The sequence below is a fragment of the Limulus polyphemus genome, unplaced genomic scaffold, assembly GCF_000517525.1.
Source record: "Limulus polyphemus unplaced genomic scaffold, Limulus_polyphemus-2.1.2 Scaffold5865, whole genome shotgun sequence".
Lineage (NCBI taxonomy): Eukaryota > Metazoa > Arthropoda > Merostomata > Xiphosura > Limulidae > Limulus > Limulus polyphemus.
In genome coordinates this window covers 7,716-29,334 of record NW_013671475.1, presented here as the reverse complement: position 1 = coordinate 29,334, position 21,619 = coordinate 7,716, and the positions used below count along the sequence as shown (strand labels likewise).

Genomic DNA, 21,619 nt, shown 5'->3' with positions numbered 1-21,619 from the left:
CCATTCTGTATACCCATGGTAGAAGAAAGTATAAAATATTCTGAACTTCATAAATAAGAGGAAATATTTAACCCATTATTAATGTTTTATATTAATTATTTAATAAAAATGCCTTATTTTTCTTACAAAAAACAATTTCGTTGCCACGGTTATTTTTTAATGTAGTCTTCCATTTATTTATGAGATGTGGCTTTGAAAAAAAAGAAGGTGAGTTAATGCACAAAATATGTCGTAGCATTTTGTTTCAATATCTTGTTAAATAGTTTTTAATTTCATTTTTGTTGTGTGTGTGTGTGTGTTGTAAGGCGCAATAACTTTTTAATAAAAGCCAAGAAATGACCGGCAAGCTACCGGTTTCATGAATATGCAAACTGTTCAGATTATATATGTGTACATGTAAACCTGAGTGTGACCCCCATAAGGTAATCGTTTGTAGAGCTTGGAATATTCTATATTAGCATGTGAACACATGGCAAAATTCAAGAACTGTATATATAAATAATGAGTTTAATTTAGAATAGTGTGAATTTATAGGAATCTCAAAGCATGTGTATGTTCAATATGCTCATGTCATGTAATAGTACTGTATGTATTTCTGTACTGAACAAGGTAAGTTAACCTTATCAACACCTACTTTGATTACATCTCATCTCTATCCACACACACTGAAGAGATAAGAAACTGTTTCTCTGAAGAAGGGTTGTCGTTCTTTTGTGGTTGTTTCAGTGTAACTTAATTGTCTGCAGAGTTCCATGCTGAAATGATTATATTTTATTATTAAAGTTTTGAATGTCTTGAAAACAAAAACTGTATTTTGAAGTTCAAATAAATACCTCTTGGTGTGTAGTACAGTACTTTGTTATTTTTTAAATTATAGAGAAATAAAGCTTAACATTTCAAGGTTATTTTGTGTTACCCTTTTGTTTCATTAAACACTAATAAAGAACTTTGGAAGATGAAGTGCTGCGTATATTAAGTGTTTTCATCAAGTGTTATTGAAGGTTATCTTGGAAATACTCAACGAGTAGTATAAATTACAGAAACCGAGTATAATTCGTACTTTAATACTGAACTTATAACTACTCATTGGCTAGAAGTTTGGGATGCTAATAATGTAAAAATTAGTTAAATACATTCAATTTTTAACGACTAACTACTTTCTAAAAACAAATTAAATTGTTAAACACAACTTTTTAATCATGAGCAGACAACAGTTGTCAATGATGTGATGCTATCCCTCTGTTTATTACAGTTGTCTATGATGTGATGCTATCCGTCTGTTTATTACAGTTGTCAATGATGTGATGCTATCCGTCTGTTTATTACAGTTGTCAATGATGTGATGCTATCCCTCTGTTTATTACAGTTGTCAATGATGTGATGCTATCCCCCTGTTTATTACAGTTGTCTATGATGTGTTGCTATCCCTCTGTTTATTACAGTTGTCTGTGATGTGATGCTATCCCTCTGTTTATTACAGTTTCTATGATGTGACGCTATCCCCTGTTTATTACAGTTGTCTATGATGTGACGCTATCCCCTGTTTATTACAGTTGTCTATGATGTGATGCTATCCCTCTGTTTATTACTATAATGTGTATTAATTCTAATGATGAGTACAGTGTGACAGATCCTGTGGTTATTACTGTCTCATTTCTTTGAATACAATATGGCATAGATCCTGTGCATATTTCTGTGTATCACCTAATATTGATGAGTACAATATGACACGGTTCCTGTGTGTATTTCTACGCTAACCCTCTGTATTTATTACTGTAACGTGTATCAATTCTAATGAGTACTGTGTAACGCATCCTGTGATTATTACTGTTTCATTTCTTTGAATACAATATGACACAGATCCTGTGTGTATTGGTATAATGTGTGTCACCTAGTATTGATGAGTAGAATATGACAGATCCTGTATCTATTTATTTGTGTGTCACCTAGTATTGATGAGTAGAATATGACAGATTCTGTTACTATTTCTTTGTGTGTCAACTAGTGTTGATGAGTACAATATGACACGTTTGAAGTGCCTGTGTTGTAAGTTAGTACTATCACGAGTTGGTTTGAAGTGCCCGTGATGTAAATTAGTACTATCACGAGTTGGTTTGAAGTGCCTGGGATGTTAGTTAGTACTATTACGAGTTGGTTTGAAGTGCCCGGGATGTAAGTTAGTACTATCACGAGTTGGTTTGAAGTGCCCGTGATGTAAGTTAGTACTATTACGAGTTGGTTTGAAGTGCCTGGGATGTAAGTTAGTACTATCACGAGTTGGTTTGAAGTGCCCGTGATGTAAGTTAGTACTATTACGAGTTGGTTTTAAGCGCCCGTGATGTCAGTTAGTACTATTACGAGTTGGTTTGAAGAGCCTGTGACTATATCGTCCCGAACAGGTAAGAAATGCACTTTCCTAGGTGACTACAGATACTATTTTCCCAAGTTAGTAGGGCAGTGAGCTGTACGTTAGTCAGGCTTATGATGTCACCTTGAACCCCACGGTTCAGTTTAAAGCGCCGTCTGACGAGTAGTTAGTGAGTCTAGCCTTTCGCTCACAGAGTGCGATGACTTAGAATAAAAAACCCGATGGGGTCTGAAAGAGATGAATCTTCGTGCATAACCACGGTCATCATTCATTAGTTCAAGAATATTGAAGAACAAACTTATGAACGTTACGCCATAGGCTGAGAGGTCTGGTGCCAAAATGTTTGAGCGGATCATCAGATAGCTTCTAAGAAAACCCGTTTTACCAGAATCGTTTTTCGTGCCTTTTCTTATTTATGTCTCAGTTCATGTGCTTCTCTCTTTCTTTTAGACATTAAATTCAATGGCCTTCCCATATTCAAATCACGTGTCTCTTACGAATAAGTTGGGAGCAGTGAACGATACTCGGTTAACATCTTCCGAGTATTAGAGATAATACATGTGAGAAAGTATTAAAAACGACAAAATACATTAATTTGTCTGCGAATTCAGCGACCTCATAGTTTTTGAACTTGGAGACGCAGCTTAAATATTAACAAAAGAAAATAATTTATATTGTAATTACATCGATAAACGTACGTGCATGTACACTGTGTATAAAATTAATCTTGTTTTGATCAGAAGTTAATTATTTATCAGTTCGAGTTCATTCACAGACGGTCGCTTTTATTGGAATTTCTCAAAAGACTATTATAGCAAGTTTAAATTTCGTTTTTCTTTCTACGATTTAAGCTAGTGTAATACGACATAGTATGTTAAACACAAGCGTTCTATCGAATCGGTTATTATGTTAAAAAACTTACACTGACAGTGAAACTACAGAAACAAAGTGAGGTGTGTAATCAACTGTGAGCTTTATAAAATTTATAACCATCAATTTTATATGATGTGTGTTTAACCAGTAGGACTGGGTCCGTGAGCGACAAACAAATCTCACTATCTTGCCAGACAAGCTGTGGGTGCTCCTTTTCCTCTGGTCTATCAGTTCAGAATCGCGGATGGCTATACGCAAATAGCCCTTTGTGAAAATTCGAAAACAAGCTTTCAATATGATGATGACGAAACGTTGTACATTTGCTGTTATGTTAAACTTATATTAAAGTTTTTCTTCATTACCCATTCAAGCCGTCTTCAACCATTATTAAGCTTTCAGTATATTCTTTCGTCACTACATTCTTGTGAAACTTCAAAGAAAATGAAAGGCTTAAACTCGTTAAAAATATGGAAAAGATTAAGCAAATGTTTATTTATATATACATAATATAAGTCAACGAGCTAAGTAACAGCGTTTCAAATGTGATTGGTTTAGAACAATCTCACTCCGTCAACTGTGATTGGTTTAGAAGAACAATCTGACTCCGGGTTTTTGAAAGTTAATACTGGTTTCAGAAAATATAGTTATAAAGAAATATATAATAACTCGTGCATCAAGTTTTCGCGGTCGTTGCTAAGCAATTTTTAAAGTTTAATGCCAATTTCCAGCAATAGTCGGTTTAACTTTCACGGACTTTACATTTTTGTGAGCAGACCCAAAACTTGAGCACAAATAACCTTTCAAGCTATGACCTTGAAAATCCCCGTCTCCGTGATAATAAACGTAAGCCCGAGGTCGGGTACAAGTAGGTTACGTGGATTACTTCATGCCTAACATCTCGGACTCGCTTTATATTATGGCCCTCTTAGGACAGCTTTGTTCAGCCTTTTCTCCTTGCCAAAGTCATTAGGACACTCACCTTCTAGGTTTGCTTGTGATAATTGGCTCCCACAGTACAGCTTCAACAACCTCATGCTAAAGCATTCCTTCCAACAGACTGATGTACCAACAGGGGGAGCTGTACGTATTTACTAGTATGCATGGCACATTAAATTCAAATTCTTTTAAAACATGCCTTAAAAATAGTTATTCGTGAAACAAGAACTTGTGGCATTGTTGTAACTTGTGGTACTGTTGCTGACGCACTTTTGATTTTTACATATTTAAACAATATCATTTTAGAAAAGCTCTTAGTTCAACTTTTAAATCCTAGGTGAATAATTTAAAAAAATGAAATAATTTTATTTTACGTAGTTATACTACTCCTTATTAACATAGTCTGTTTCTTAGATGTTTTAAAATTCCAAACTATGAGATCCTTCTGGTCATCGTCATTATCCAGGGTTGTAGGAAGATGTAAGGCCATGGCCTGTCCACTTTTTCATAGCATGTATAACTAAATCCTGCTTCTTTTAATTCAGTACATTATGTTGTGTGTATGCAGTATTTGTAGTTAAAATGTGTCGAGATTCAATCTCATAGCATTAAATTGTCAGGAGGAATATGCCCCTAAACCCCCCCTAAAAAAAGCATGCTTTGCATGTTTGTAGTGTGATTTTCACACATCGTGTGTCACATTGTTTAGCTGTGACAATGACCTGACCACTCCAAAACTGCTTCCCACGGCAGTGTTATCATCATAACAAAATATTTTGGTGCGACTGTCCATGGCCTCTCCGTAAAGAACTTCATTGTTAGAAACCTCTTGGCTGTACACTTCATCATCATTATCATCATGAAGTTCTTTTAGAATTGACGAAACATTCATCAGTACAGCGAACTTGCTTATTTTAAAACCTTTTCAACTGTATTTGGAGCAGTGTTGTTGTTGTATTTCCAAAAATCTTAACCAGTGCACAATGCATAATTTCATCACAGCTCCTGTATATCTGAGGAACGATCATTTCATAATGATGAATAATACTATATTTGTTTTTTTTTAATATTTAAGACTCCAATAAAATTATATACAGTTGAATTTAAAATTAGGGCATGTTGACCATAGTTTGTACACTTAAGGTGCAATAATAGGTTATTTTGTTTATTACAAAACCAAAACTAATTTAAGACTTATTTCAAAGATCTATTAAACAAAATAAACTAATGTGGATTGGCATTAAAAACCGATGACAACATTTCTTAATGCGAAAACAAAAAACAACAACAGATCCTGTATAACTATGATTAGTAATCATAGACTTTGTCTTACTGGTATGTAGATAGACAAGATTTTTTAAAGTATTATTTGTAATAGAACCAAATAATGTATCTTCTTTCCATTGTTATCTGAACATTCAAAAAAATTTAATATCAATATTGATCAATAAACAGTTTCATAGTTAAAGATGACCGTGTTAAAACTTTCTGATTCAATTTATAAGTTAAATATATGATACAATGGAGAAAAGGAAAATTCATCATCTTTTTCAGTTTTATATGAATTATAATTATATATCTTTTCTTTCAAGAAAGATTGCCGCAGATTAACATCATCTGATTCGTCGTGTCGGTTTCGAATCTCATGTGTATGTTTCAACCATTTCATGTCATGGAGCTAACAAACTGTATTTACTACCACAACGACCAGTTCACATGGAAAACCAGATCAATGAATCATGATATTGGTCCAACGAATCAATATGGACAGGCCTGTGTAATTATTAGCAGAAGCACTCGAAGAATAGTACGATGGAAGTTCAGGAACAGGAAGGGTAAACCTAGCGTGTATTGATTTCTCAGTGCGCATGGATATGTATACCATGACGGGCAAAAAAAATAGATTGTTGAAAATTATTCTCTTTTTTTATGAAATAAGGAATTGGTCACACAGAATGTTTGTAATAGTAATCGTCATGACAAAATACATTTCGCTACCAAGGTAGGGTTCCGTTTTTTTCAAAAGCTCTCAAAACTCTTGTACTTATGATTATTTGTGTACCAGTGTTGTACAGCGGTAAGTATACAGACGTACAACACTAAAATTCGGGGGTCGATTCCCCACGGTTGATACAGAAAAAAAGCCCAATGTGGCTTTACTCTAAACCAAACAAACAAAAACTGCAAAGTACATAGGGAGCTAAGCTTCGAGATCTTGATTTTATGAAAAATAAATTAAACTTATTCTTCAAGCACATGTACTCCATTTGATATGGACATTAGTTAATTCTTATCTGGGGTTGAAGAGATATTTATTTTATCTGCATATGTTTTTAACTACAAGTCGTTTTAAAATGTCTGACGCAGGGCTGAGATAAATATTGTGAATTTAAGGCATCATGTGAAATATTTTGGGTTAGCAGGATATCCAAATGTGTTGAAAAATATGAGGGATGACGACGTTGAAAACTTTCTTAATTGTAAGGTCACTTAAAAAGGCTTGGGCTCGTGATTTTAATATCCGTCCTACAAAAGGGAGGGTTAGGCTTATAATTCTAGAGTTTAAACTACTGCAGTGGGACTACTAGGTCTATAACAGTGCAGTATGACACCAGTATTGCAACAAAGTTTCAAATTAATAGGCCTAACCTTCAATACTGCAGAGGACTACTAGGTCTATAACAGGGCAGTTCGACACCAGTAATGAAATATGAAGGTTAGGCCTGTTAGTTTGAAAGTAGTACTGCAATGGAACGACCAGGTGTATAACTTTAACACAGCAGTTCGAACCCAGTGTTGGAGCAGGAAGGTTAGGCCTCTTAGTTTTAAACTAGTACTGCAGTGGAACGACCAGGTCTTTAAGTTCTAATTATAAAACAACAGTTCGAAACCAGTGTTGGAAAAGGGTGGTTAGACTTGTAATTCTACAGCTTAAATTACTACAGTGGAATGATTAGGTCTATAGTATAATTGAGCAGTTCGACACCAGTATTGGAACAGAAGGGTTAGGCCTATTACTCTGTGACTTGAATTTAGTGCTGTAACAGGAGGACTAGGTCTACAAAACTATAACAGGTCAGTTTGAAATCAATACTGTGAGTGAACCAGATTATTTTCCTAAATTTGAGTTTTGATGACTCTATGGATCATTATCTTTCAAACAATGCTTCAATGAATGTTATAGCTAATTTAATTAGTTAGCGTGATTGTACTTAGATATAATCCCCACAGGACTTAGGAAAATCAACTCCTAGTAGATAGCAATGGAAAGAAAATTGAGATAAAATTCAAATAGATTATCGATAGTTTTATTTTACTTTCCATAGCTATGTTACAGCTATACAGAGGGTTTTAAGTTTTGAATAATTCCCTATTATCTAAATCGTCGAGTGTAATACTATGATATTGTATGTCAACATAATACATAATCTAAAAACGTTAATTTTGATTTATAGCCTCCATCATATTGAGATATTCAAACCTCGAAGTTCGCCAATCTAAATTGGGGGGAGGGACTACCAATAGGCTGTAGGAGAGATGGTTACCCCTGCAGAGATAGATACATAGATGAATTAATAGAATGATTTCGTCCATTATCATAGAATAACACTTTTGAAGCTCATTTCATTAACTAATTGTTTACAGTTAAATATATAATGTAACATTCAGCGTTTTAATTAAAAGGTTACATAAGTAATATGTAGATATTGTGGTTGTAACCTTTGAGTAGCAAAGAAGACAACTACATTTTTTAGTCGTGTACTTAAAATAGTTTGTACGGGTTGTCTGTGCTTGATGTTATGACCAGCACAGACAGGTGGACAAATCGGGTGAGTTGATCCAGTACATTATATAAGTCCTTAATTACTTTATCACTGCATCTAGTGATAGACGTTGCAAAAATAGACACATAAGAAATGAGATTACTGTTTTGATGTGTGAAGTATGGTGGAACTTGCACTTTGATTATAGATCCATGCAATGCTTGAGCATATCTTATGTTTTGCTAGTTACACTTGGAACCAGAGAAGCTGGCTATCTTTAGAGATGATTTATCTAGAACATTTGTTGTTGCTTGTTTTATGTAAAAAAAGAAAGAAAAGGTATTCTCTATTTCATAGGGGAATTAGTATGTCAGTCCACGTTTTTGATTAAGTGTGACTTACTCAAACTCTGAATACATTTTCGGAAAACCTCTTGTTGTATAAACTTAACTCTTGCATTATCGGTTTGAGTTGTACCTGAGGATATCCCAAATATAGTCTGGGAGTATAGTGTACATTGTTCATTTTCAAAATATCTGAAATATTAGTAACGTACACTATCGAAAATTTGATATGTAAAAAGTAAATGTCCATGACATTTATGTAGTCGTTAGTTGTGACACGCCATATATGTACAAAGACTCCCACAAGAGATGAGCATTTGTGTGTTTCAAATGTATATATGAAATGTGATATAGATAGGCTTAATGTTTATATGAAAATCTGTATGTATGAAATATGGTGTAGTTAGGCTTAATGTTTATATGAAAGTCTGTACGTATGAAACACGGTGTAGTTACGCTTAATGTTTATATGAAAGTCTGTACGTATGAAACACAGTGTAGTTAGGCTTATCGTTCAGATGAACATCTTTTTGCATGAAACATGTAGTGTAGATAATATTTACACTGGTTTGGTATACAGGTATATCATGGGTTTCCTACCTTCTCATTTGAATTCAGAAACTTTCAAATTGTTTTTAGTCTGACTATCCATAGTTGTAATGTTGCACCTTATGCAAGAAGGTGAGGTGAATAACAGCAGTGTCCGTCACTGGCAGAACAGATGGTATCTAGAGATTATAGCCTTCCCTATGTTGAAAGATAATGACTATTCATATGGGTAGCACTGGTCATTATGAGTAAATCCATTGTTTCCTATTAAGCAAGGTTTCTAAAGTGAGTCAGTTGAAAGATGGCACATTGTGTTTTGTGCTTAATTATGAATAAAGTTCGTTCATTACGCTTTACAATTTGTGTATGGTCTAATTATTTTTCTTATCTTAAAACTCCGTCAATTTCGATAAACTCAAACTACATAGTGATTTGTCCTGCTCGATCATCCTGTTATAAAGTAGATATACTTAACACTCTTTGAGGAAATATGCTAATATGACAACACTAAAGAATAGGTAGGAAGGAGAACTTTTAGTGTTGTTACAATAAGATTTAATTGTGGAGTTTTCTGTTTCTGCCGGCATGTGTATTATTCTTACTTGAACTCTTGAATAAAACAGGTTTAAAGGAATGCTTTTAATGAAGGAATTGCTTTTCTGGAAATAGAAGTACTACAACCAAGAGGGAGAGTTTACTGCTAAAAAAAACAATGTTTTGTAAAGAGGTGTTGAGTCTAGGAAAAGTCCTCTCATGGACGTAGAACTTTCACCAATCTTGCAAAGGTTCCTGACATTGATCTTCCTACAACTCAAGAAAATCGGCCAATGCCTGGTCTTTTCAGAATAGCACATCTGGCATTACCCCTAAAAATCAGTCTTAGCACAAGTGAAACAATGACTGAAAGTTGCCAAGATATTGTGGTACCTGATGAGTTTGAGACCAAATGGAGAGGTTTCTACATGACTCCCATGCTATTTTCAGCCAAAGCAGTACAGCCAAAACTCTAGTCAAGGCTACCCAAAACCAGCAAAGAAGAACTGGAAGTGCTGTTGGTAGACGACCTGGCATGTAAGACAACGGGCACCCACGTGTAAAGACCTTGAACTATGGGTCAGTATTAAGTCTCTTTGAACCAGGAGGTATCCTGCCAGGATGACCATGGGCTGCAATGAAACCTGGAGTCACACAGAGCTGCATGGTGAGTTGTTGAAAGCAACTCATTCTTCTGCCACCCTGTATTTAAAGCTTAAAAGAGGAATGCCACCTGGGGTATGACTATTAAGTAGATGATATATACCATATTCACAATAAAGCTTACTTTGTGATTGCTGCAATATATCAAAAAAACATCCACATGGCTAAGTTCATCAAGGACTTCATGGTTAAGTCAAAAATCACCACTTGTATGTGAGGAATATACTTACCTTAACTGAGACAATTTTCATTGTGAACCACTATGAAGGTATAACTTTAAGCCAGTCGTCAACAAGGAATTTGCCTGCAGTGACGGTTTTTATGGCTACACCTCAGACATGGCAAATGAAGTTATGAAATACCCATACTTTGCTTAGCAGAAAAGGTGGCAGTGATATTGGTTTCCACAGATGCCAGAGAATCAACAGTGTCCATATACTTTGCTAAGTAGCAAAGTAGGCAAGATTATCACTTTCAACTGATGGCTCAATTGGTCCAGAAGTAACAGCAGCAAGCACTAGATGTTACTGTAACAGCTACGGAAAAGTAATGGCCACCAATTTAGAGGAGCTCATTGGACTGCTTGATATGAAGAGTTTAGTGGTCAGCCCAGCTCCCTAAGAGCTGGGTAGAGCTTGTTATTTGCCTGTAAGAGGTTGAGGTCCTGGTTGAAATAGGAACAGCCAGAACATTGGTGGATCTTGTGATATATTAAGCCCTTCAAGTGAGATCACTACTTTTGCCAGTGGATAGTGACTTTGTTTTGGAAAGGTTAGAGGTAAGAAAAGAGGCACATCTCTTTCTGTGTCTAGGAAATGTTGCTCATAGTTAGTCCTCTCTGACCTCGGATCTGGCATTGGAATTCTCAGGATGCAAATTATCCATCAAATTTGCATGTACAATGTGTAGACTGTGTTTCACAACCAGATCGGTCCCAGGAACAGTAGACTACATGAGTGTACGCAGTGGAAGGAATAACAGTGCCTCTGTATACCCAAGTGGTGCTGTGTAGCTTGCTATAGATGAAGTTTACTGTGTAGGGACCAGGTAACCATTTTTATATAAGCAATACATGAAATGAACTGTTTCCTATCCAGAAAGTTGTTAACATTAACTTGGACAGTTGCCTGTATGAAGTTCCAGCGTTGTTTTTGTAATGATGTATATGCTGAAATGGTTATAGATGTGGTAAGCAAGATGGAAGTAAATGAGACTAGTAGTGGAGAGTAACACCTTCAGTATAGTCTAATAGAGAAGTACACCACTCGACAAACACATAGAGGGCCAGGGAGGATCTCAAAACCACAAAGGCAGTCCTGGAGAATTTGTTGGCTGGTGAGGGGTAGCAAAACCTGGATCAGGCGCTGGGTGATTGTAAGTTCTGTGTATATTCTTTCATTTAAGTTGAAGTGTATATTTTTAAATATTTTTTTAGTTTACTATATTTTATGTTTTATTGTATTTACTTCTTTCTTCCTTATTATATTTATAGCTTCTGATGGTTTATTTGTTTTGCATTTCGCGCAAAGCTACATGAGGGCTATCTGCACTAGCCGCCCCTAACTTAGCAGTGAAAGACTAGAGAGAAGGCAGCTAGTCATCACCCCCATCCCACCCTCGCCAACTCTTGGGCTACTCTTTTACCAACGAATAATGGGATTGACTATCACATTATAACGCGCCCACCGTTGAAAGGGCGAGCAACTTTGGTTGGACGGGGATTCAAACCCGCAAGTTGCGGGTCGAGCTCTCTAACCATCTGGCTGCCCGCCAATGGCACAGCGGTATGTCTGCGGATTTTTACCGCTAGAAACCGGGATTCGATACCCGTGGGGGGCAGAGCACAGATAGTCCTTTGTGTGGCTTTGTGATTAATAACAAACAACAACCATGCCAGGCCTCTTCTGATGAAAGATTTAGATTTCATGTTTTTGTATGATATGGGATATTCTATCCAGTATTTGCTCACTCCAGGAATATAATTGTTTCATATTTTGTCATTATATATTATTTAGAAGGGTTTTATTTTATATGTATGTGTAGTTTTGTTCTTAAAACATGATAGGTTTTCTTTTATGTATTATTATTTGTGATGTGCTTAATCAAGTAGTGTATTACATTTTCATCATTTTTTTAAACGGGTTTCACTTTACATGTATTTATATATTATTAAATTAATAAAGTTTCTATATATGTAATATTTATATGCTGTTTCATTATAAAATAGTGTATTTTAGACGCCCCCTTTTTAAAGGGCAGGTAATCATTGTTTAACCGTCTTAATTTTGTTTTGTCGTTTTTTGTTGTTGTTAAACTACCCTTCGTTTTAGAAGTCGGTGCTCTGTGTTAAAGCTCAGGTTTTATATACACATATGTATTTCCACTTTGATCTCAGTTAATATCGATTTGATGGTCTTTTAATTGTTGAAGGTTTTTTCATGTGTGTTTGTGCTTACATTCTCTGTTAAAAGGTATTTTTGTATTGTTGTCAAAGGATATTTAGCTTGAACATTATGTTCTTTGTTAAACTTTTTTTTTGTGTTTCTATGTACATCAACAATATTTCATTGTTTAAAGAATTTATTTTTATCTCATTTCTTGGATTGTTTAACTAAATGCATTTTAATGTTCTGTTGTTATTCAACAATGAAGGTTTTTATTTATGTATTTAAATTATTGTTTAATTGGTTAATTTTTTTGTCTATATATTTCCCAAAGATTTTCTTTATTTTCTTCATCATGTAGTGAATCATTTCGTACGTTAAAACGTGGTTAAAAATTTATTTTTAAGGATTTTACCTTCTATATTACGTGTAACCGTTTTTAGGAATGAGGGAAAGTTAACACATGTCGTGAGTTTTTCTTTTTTAAGTTAATTGGTTTAAGCTATATTTGATTATTAGATTGAGAACAAGCCTGAAACATAGAGAGAAGGAAAAGTGTAGATGCAAGTGTACCATGCATTTTTACTATCTCATTTTAGTGTATAAATTTTCAAAAATTCGTTTAGTCTGAATCTCTGCAATTTTCCAAGTACACTTAGTCCAGAAAACTGTTAAGTTGTTTTCTTTCTAGCTACCAGTGTTGCTTTGTTGTTCTCCAGAGATAATATCTGTTCGAGCATTCGGAGATAGTGCTGTAATGTTGAAAATTATGCAAAAAGGTCAACGACCACAGTATCCTTCACCGTCATTTCTTATATCGAATGAGAATGACCAGTCACATGGAGAGAGATATGGTCATTAGGAGGTAACTTGATGTTTCGTCTTCAGTAAGCATTATTACACAGGATCTCAAGGCAGTTGGTTGACAGGAAGACATCTTGAGGGAAAGAAACCTGTTAATCAGTTCACAGATCCAGTAGATGGTGACTATTCTGTGCTCTATGCAAGTGTGCACAAAATGTTTTGTCTATTGATAAATATTTTTAATTGTGGTTTACAGGTCTTATCTAGTCTTATTGTTTTTCTTAGCTTAAACTTCATAATATATCCTGCCAGATTCTCCCGTTATAAAGTGGACCTAATTAACTCAGTTAACCTGAGAACTCTATGAAATGTGGAGTTGATAATTACTGTCTTGATGATCCTGTCCAAGGTCTAGATGGACTATCTGTCTAGATAAGCACAGAAGTTTATAATGACTGTATGTACAGTAATTTCCTTGTTCACATCTCAGTGTTTACTATAGAAAACAACTTAGTACTTCATTTCTGATGCTTCTCTGTAACATCATTATTTGTTGCCAAAGCTCACTCTCATATAAAAATGAATTATTTAACTTTATCCATAAATAAAAACAAGAAAGACAGCGCGTTGTGGTCTGTCGGTTTTATATTCGAAGAGAATGTTAACAGAATAATTTTAGCAGGATACCTAAAGCACAAATATGTGAGAGTTTTACAGGATAAACTCGTGCTGAATACGTAAAAAACATGCAGAGATGTTTACGTAATATAGTCGAAGAAGGTAAATATTTTGAATCTTTTTATGGCATAAAGTAACCTGTATAAGTAAGTACCTTAGAGTCAGATTGTGTCGATCGGATACCAATTATTGTCATGGTTATTAATCTGTACGATCACCTAACTCTGAATGTTAATTAGAAACTTTTAATTACTAGCTAGTTTTATTCTACGTTAGCCTCTAATCTGCTACACTCTTCAGGGAAGGACTATTTCTGTGATGGTAGTGACCAGGGTTCGATCCTGGATCTTCTTGATGCAAGAAGATAAAATCTACTTAATAATTACTATCGTGTAGACTACGAACATTAAACGTTATTCCTTCACTGTATATTAGTATAGATTATATTGACAATGGAGATCAGTTCTCTCCCTTCAAGTCGTTTGACTTCGAGTAATATTTACAGAAACGTGCATAAAAAGATACTATAATAATGAATTTATGGTTTTACGTACGTTTTGAGTTTATTTAGTTTCTTCACATATGTCATGTACAATGTAAGTCTTATTGTGTAAAATATGTAACCAATCATATACAATGCAAGAGTACTATTGTGTGAAATAGATACAGTGTGAAAAATGGAAAACCAATGATGCATAATGTAATATATACAGTGTGAAAAATGGAAAATCAGTGATGTACAGTGTAATATATACAGTGTGAAAAATGGAAAATCGGTGATGCATAATGTAATATGTACAGTGTGAAAAATGGAAAATCAGTGATGTACAGTGTAATTTTTCCATTTTTCACACTGTACATTCTGTGATGTGCGATTACATCCTGTTGTATGGAATGCAGTCTTTTTGAAACTGTGAACGTATATACGTCTGTAGTTGTGGCCTAGAACATTAGGTATAGCTTCCCAGCTCTGGCAGACTCTGTATCGATCAAGGTTTAGCTAGACTGCTTACACGGCGTCTGCTGGCATGTTCTTCTCTACGCCATACAAACAGTTGTACATGAACGTGTGCTTTCATGTCCTTATGTAGTCGTTAAGGTTAGGGTAAAATCTATGGATTCCATGTCTCAGCGTTCACTACGATATATTCTATGTTTCGGTTTTAAGATAATAGTTTGTAATGACGAATTTGCTATTTTTCAGATAATTCAAGAAACTTGACCATGATTACTCGAGTTTTATAAATTACACCATGATGCTTCTAACAAGTGAAAATCCTGAAACACTACGTTTAGGGCAGCTGTTAAAAAAATTGAAGTCACGCATGAAGAAAATACAACAAAAGGGACCTTTAACACATCAACATGACTATTAATATAAAAAACTTTACAACATCAACGTGACTGTTAATATAAAACACTTAACAACATCAACGTGACTATTAATATAAAAAACTTTACAGCATCAACGTGACTGTTAATATAAAACACTTAACAACATCAACGTGACTACAAACATAAAACACTTTACAACATCAACATGACTATCAATATAAAACACTTAACAACATCAACGTGACTATAAACATAAAACACTTTACAACATCAACATGACTATCAATATAAAACACTTAACAACATCAACATGACTATTAATATAAAACACTTTACAACATCAACATGACTATTAATATAAAACACTTAACAACATCAACGTGACTATTAATATAAAACACTTTACAACATCAACATGACTATTAATATAAAAAACTTTACAACATCAACATGACTATTAATATAAAAAACTTTACAACATCAACATGACTATTAATATAAAACACTTTACAACATCAACATGACTGTTAATATAAAACACTTTACAACATCAACATGACTATCAATATAAAACACTTAACAACATCAACATGACTATTAATATAAAACACTTTACAACATCAACATGACTGTTAATATAAAACACTTTACAACATCAACATGACTATCAATATAAAACACTTAACAACATCAACATGACTGCTAATATAAAACACTTAACAACATTAGCACCATGTATATAAGAACACCTAACAATATCATCACCGTGATCATTGATATCAGAACACTATAACTGATAACATCAACACTGTGACTATTGATATCAGAACACTTTAACTGATAACATCAACACTGTGACTATTGATATAAGAACACTGGAATTGTGAAGACCCTCTGGACCTAGCAATTAATTGCACTGTAAGAGCAATAGAAATAAAAGAACCAAACTCAGCTTAAAAAAACATAAGGTTATGTAACAATACAGTTAATAACAAAATAGACACATACAACTACTAAGAAACTAGAAAAAAGTTTCACACTAAAAAGAAAGCCTGACATAGTTGATAGAATCACGGTCTTTTTGCCTTTCTCAGGGGAAGTTTACTGAAGAAAACCTGTCATTGTTCATAGAATCATGGTCTTTTTTTTACTTTCTCAGGGTAGAGTTACTAAAGAAAGACTGTTATTGTTCATAGAATCGTGGTCTTTTTTACTTTCTCAGGGGAGGTTTACTGAAGAAAGCCTGTCATTGTTCATAGAATCATGGTCTTTTTTACTTTCTCTGGGGAGGTTTACTGAAGAAAGACTGTCATTGTTCATAGAATCGTGGTCTTTTTTACTTTCTCAGGGGAGGTTTACTGAAGAAAGCCTGTCATTGTTCATAGAATCGTGGTCTTTTTTACTTTCTCAGGGGAGGTTTACTGAAGGAAGCCTGTCATTGTTCATAGAATCACGGTCTTTTTTACTTTCCCAGGGGAAGTTTACTGAAGAAAACCTGTCATTGTTCATGGAATCATGGTCTTTTTTGCGTTTCTCAGGGTAGAGTTACTAAATAAAATCTGTTATTGTTCAAAGAATCATGGTCTTTTTGCCTTTCTCAGAGTAGAGTTACTGGAGAAATCCTGTAATTTTTCATAGAATCACGGTCTCTCTGTCTTTCCTGTCTATTTATTACTGAGAGGGCTGTAATTTTTTAAGTTTACAAAAACATTCTACTATAAAATCGCTAAGAACATTATTTTTATGAAATAGCTTTAAATTTATAGGTTTAATTTGGTCATTTCAGTGTTTTCGACTTTAAAACTTTAATTTGGCTATTTCGGTGATATTTTGTTCACACCTTTAGTTTGGATATTTCAAAATTGTTAATTTTACGCCTTTAGTTTGGTTATTTGAGTAATTTTTACTTTACACCTTTAGGTTGGTTATTTTAGTATTTTTGTGTTTACACCTTTAGTTTGGTTATTTGAGTATTTTTGTGTTTACACCTTTAGTTTGGTTATTTCAGTATTTTAAAGTTTACACCTTTAGTTTGGTTATTTCAGTATTTTAAAGTTTACACCTTTAGTTTGGTTATTTCAATATTTTTGTGTTTACACCTTTAGTTTGGTTATTTCAGTATTTTAAAGTTTACACTATTAGTTTGGTTATTTCAGTATTTTAAAGTTTACACCTTTAGTTTGGTTATTTCAGTATTTTAAAGTTTACACCTTTAGGTTGGTTATTTCAGTATTTTTGTGTTTACACCTTTAGTTTGGTTATTTCAGTATTTTTGTGGTTACACCTTTAGTTTGGTTATTTGAGTATTTTTGTGTTTACACCTTTAGTTTGGTTATTTCAGTATTTTAAAGTTTACACCTTTAGTTTGGTTATTTCAGTATTTCGTAGTTTACATCTTTAGTTTCGTTATTTTGGTGTTGTTGTGTTATTACAAATCTTGTGTAGACATTGTTAATTGGCCCTATTTTCTCATAATCAACTCGCCTTACATTGTTAATTCTCCGTGTAATTTATCTTACGTTTAGACGCATCATTAAAAAAGTGCAAACGTAATATTTGTACTAACAACTGTTTTAGACTGCAAGTAATTTTATCTTTGTTTGTCTTATAGAGGTTTCAAACCAGAAAAATCAAGAAGTTTGTATAAACAAAAAAGTGTGACTTTTGTACGATATGATTCTTTTTCAGTACCATATTTTGTTAAGTGATATGAACGGCTAGAGATAGATCTGAAATGCTATTTTAATACACTTTGGTTTAAATTCCCCAGTGAATAAGTTAAGAGAAATATGAGATCATAATATTTATCATAATTGTTAGGCTTAATGGTTTCATCCGATGGTTTGGCATCGTTTGGCGTCCACGAAGTAAAGTAATGGGTAGACACTATAAAATAAAAACAACAATATTATGTTTTCATTTTCAGACGCAATGCTAAAGTACGCATCAGATCTGTTTTAAAATTAATCTATAAATATCAATCGAAACTAAAACTTGAATCACCATAATGATCAATTTTTTTTTATCAATGACCAAGTCAGGATTTTAAAAGAAACTTAAGTAAAATATTAAAAATGCTAATGTTAAAGTAAAAGCCCCTGTAAAAGCAGCTTCTTTACATAACTATTCTGTACAGCAAAAAAGTATATCTTATACACACAGCGAATAAGTTTCGATGGATCACGTTTTTCACGATAAAATACGAGAGCTACTCTAGACAATAATAATGCCACGAATGATGATGAATTGAAGTTTTTAAATAGCTTTGTCTATAAATACCAGTTTATTTTAAAGAATTCACACACACGCAAGTTCCATTTTGTTGTACATGCTGGAAGAGAACATGGGCGTTTCAGGTTTAGAGAAGTTCTGGCGTCTAGCCAAAGTCTAGGAGATCGTGAATATCCCGATGATCAATACAGCGTCAATGAACTTGGGTGATGAGCCCGGGTTGGAGAAGCAATCTTGTTCGGTAGCAGACCAAACTGAGAAAAATAATATGCTCGGTTTATTCCAAAAACTAATTATATGTAGGTGTACTTTGACTGGTTATATATCTGGCTTTATTTGCTAGCGACCTTTTACAATAACAAACATTTCAGGGTCGCTTACATCGTTAATGTATCATTAAATTCTAGTTAGTTTGGTTTGCCACCAGGAGGAGCTACTAACAAAGCTTAATGTTCTTCAAGCTTTACATCAGGATGTTTCGAAGGAAACGCCACTAACTAACATAGAGCTTAGATAGCTGAAACCCTAACTTTTTCGTTCTATTTTCCAAACACGTTACATGTGTCACTTGGGAAACTACAAACAAAGCGTAGGTTACGGTGTATTACTCTGTACAAAAGGTACGAGAGTAACGAGCTGTTCATATTTTTTTTTTTCTGTCTTTGTTTCTTTAAAAATACATTTTAGTGACAGAGCAAGCGCGGTAGAGAGTTCAATCCATTAGATAAAGAACCGATTTTAAAATGCAGGTTCTCTTCCAAAAGTATGTCGCTGAATATAATCAAAATGCATGTTTACGACTTTTTAAATGTCAAACGTAATTTGATAGTTAATATTTAGAATACTTAGCATTGAATTGAAATAAAGTATTTTACATATTCTGAAAAACTAGCTATTATTAAACTCCAAATTAGTCTAAAAATATTATCATAATAACTTGAAGTTTGCCATGACTTGCAGAGTAAAACTGACTATTTTTGTAAAATCAAATATAAATTTTGATATTTAAAGACTTTAGGTCTAGTTCTGGTAAGGATAGTGTTGTTACTTAACATGAAGGTTTAGTCCTAAATGTTATAGTGTTATTACTTAACCTAAAGGTTTAGTTCTGGTTAAAAGTGTTGTTACTTGACCTGAAGGTTTAGTTCTAGTTGTTATGACGTGTATTTGTTTTAAAACATTGTAATGTATCTATTCTCTGCTTCAGTATTGTTAAGTCTATATTGAGTTATAAGGGGAAACACTTATTTCTAATAAACATGGGAAGGGCAGTGTTCCAGACTTGTAGTGTATTGTCGAGTGTAAGTTGAAGTATAATTAAACTTTGTTTAGTAAATACTGTTACTGTGAAACATGGGAGAGGTAACGTTTAAAATTTGTTAAAACAATTGTTAATAGTAGTATTTGTTTCAGATTTATTATAATTGGCCTCCGATTATTTGGACACATTGGTTATCTTGTGTTTAAACTGGAATAATTCTTTTGGCCTTTAATTGTCTAACGAAGACGTAGTTTCGTGCAGACACGCGATTCATGGGGGGTTGAAGATAAGAGTTATAGAAACGATTTTAATTTCATTGTTTCTTCTGGCTCTTATGAGAGCGACTAAGAAGGTTAGGTTTCTAATCTAACGAAGCAGTCAATGATTTTTTATGCAGAAAGAAACGATTTAAATCTTTTAAATTATTCTATTTAAATAATTCACGTACATGCACTAACAAATAATCTAAAGTTAATGTAGTAAAAAGAACATTTTAGGTGTTTCTTTGGGCCTTTCATTTAAACGTTTTTCTTTAGTTTTTATTAATTTTTGTACGATTAAGTAAAAATTATCTGTCTTCACATGTTATTTTAAACTATGTAGTGTTAATGATGTTTTAAACTATGTAGTGTTAATGATGTTTTAAACTATGTAGTGTTGACTAAAGTTTTAAATTATTTAGTGTTGACCGAAATTTTAAATTATTTAGTGTTGACCGAAATTTTAAACTATTTAGTATTGACTGAAGTTTTTAACTATGTAGTGTTGACTGATGTTTTAAACTATGTAGTGATGAACGAAGTTTTAAACTATGTAGTGTTAACTAAAGTTTTAAATTATTGAGTGTTGACCGAAATTTTAAACTATTTAGTGTTGACTGAAGTTTTAAACTATGTAGTGTTGACTGATGTTTTAAACTATGTAGTGATGAACGAAGTTTTAAACTATGTAGTGTTAACTAAAGTTTTAAATTATTTAGTGTTGACCGAAATTTTAAACTATTTAGTGTTGACTGATGTTTTAAACTATGTAGTGATGAACGAAGTTTTAAACTATGTAGTGTTAACTAAAGTTTTAAACTATGTAGTGTTGACTGAAGTTTTAAACTATGTAGTGATGACCGAGGTTTTAAATTATGTAGTGTTGACTGAACATTTCTACGTATGCGCACAATGAAAAACATGAGCCTGTTAATTAAATTAGTTCCTGGAAACTGTGACAGAGAGAAAATAGATTGATATTAAACCAGTTCATAAACTTTTAGCATTGAAAGAACCAACACCTATTTGGTCATTTTCTAGAAATGTCACATGTAGAGAATTAATAATCTTTTTTTTTTTTGAGCGTTTCGTAAAATTTTTGGAGCGGTGGAAACAAAAGATAAGGGTTATACCCATATCGATAAGGAAGAACAATTATGGTACAACAAGGGAAACTGATTAGGTCGGTCTCTGAAACTGAGGTACAACAAGGGAACTGATTAGGTCGGTCTCTGAACCTGTGGTACAAGAAGGGAACTGATTAGGTCGGTCTCTGAAACTGTGGTACAAGAAGGGAAAGTGATTAGGTCGGTCTCTGAAACTGTGGTACAACAAGGGAACTGATTAGATCGGTCTATAAACCTGTTGTACAACAAGGGAACTGATTAGGTAGGTCTCTAAAACTGTGGTGTAACAAGGGAAACTGATTAGATCGGTCTCTGAAACTGTGGTACAAGAAGGGAAAGTGATTAGGTCGGTCTCTGAAACTGTGGTACAACAAGGGAACTGATTAGGTCGGTCTCTGAAACTGTGGTACAAGAAGGGAAAGGGATTAGGTCGGTCTCTGAACCTGTGGTACAACAAGGGAACTGATTAGGTCGGTCTCTGAAACTGTGGTACAAGAAGGGAAAGGGA

General features: G+C 33.8%; 1 long non-coding RNA gene across 1 annotated transcript in view; it reads right to left on the bottom strand.

Moving 5' to 3' along the window:
- Window positions 1-17,450: 17,450 nt before the first annotated feature.
- Window positions 17,451-21,619, bottom strand: part of LOC111089313 — an 11,067-nt gene continuing 6,898 nt past the window's right edge. Inside the window, exons 2-3 of the long non-coding RNA XR_002613586.1 lie at window positions 18,538-18,717; window positions 17,451-18,118 (exon numbers count right to left, since the gene is read on the bottom strand). This is a non-coding gene — a long non-coding RNA (uncharacterized LOC111089313). The remainder of the gene's footprint in view (window positions 18,119-18,537; window positions 18,718-21,619) is intronic.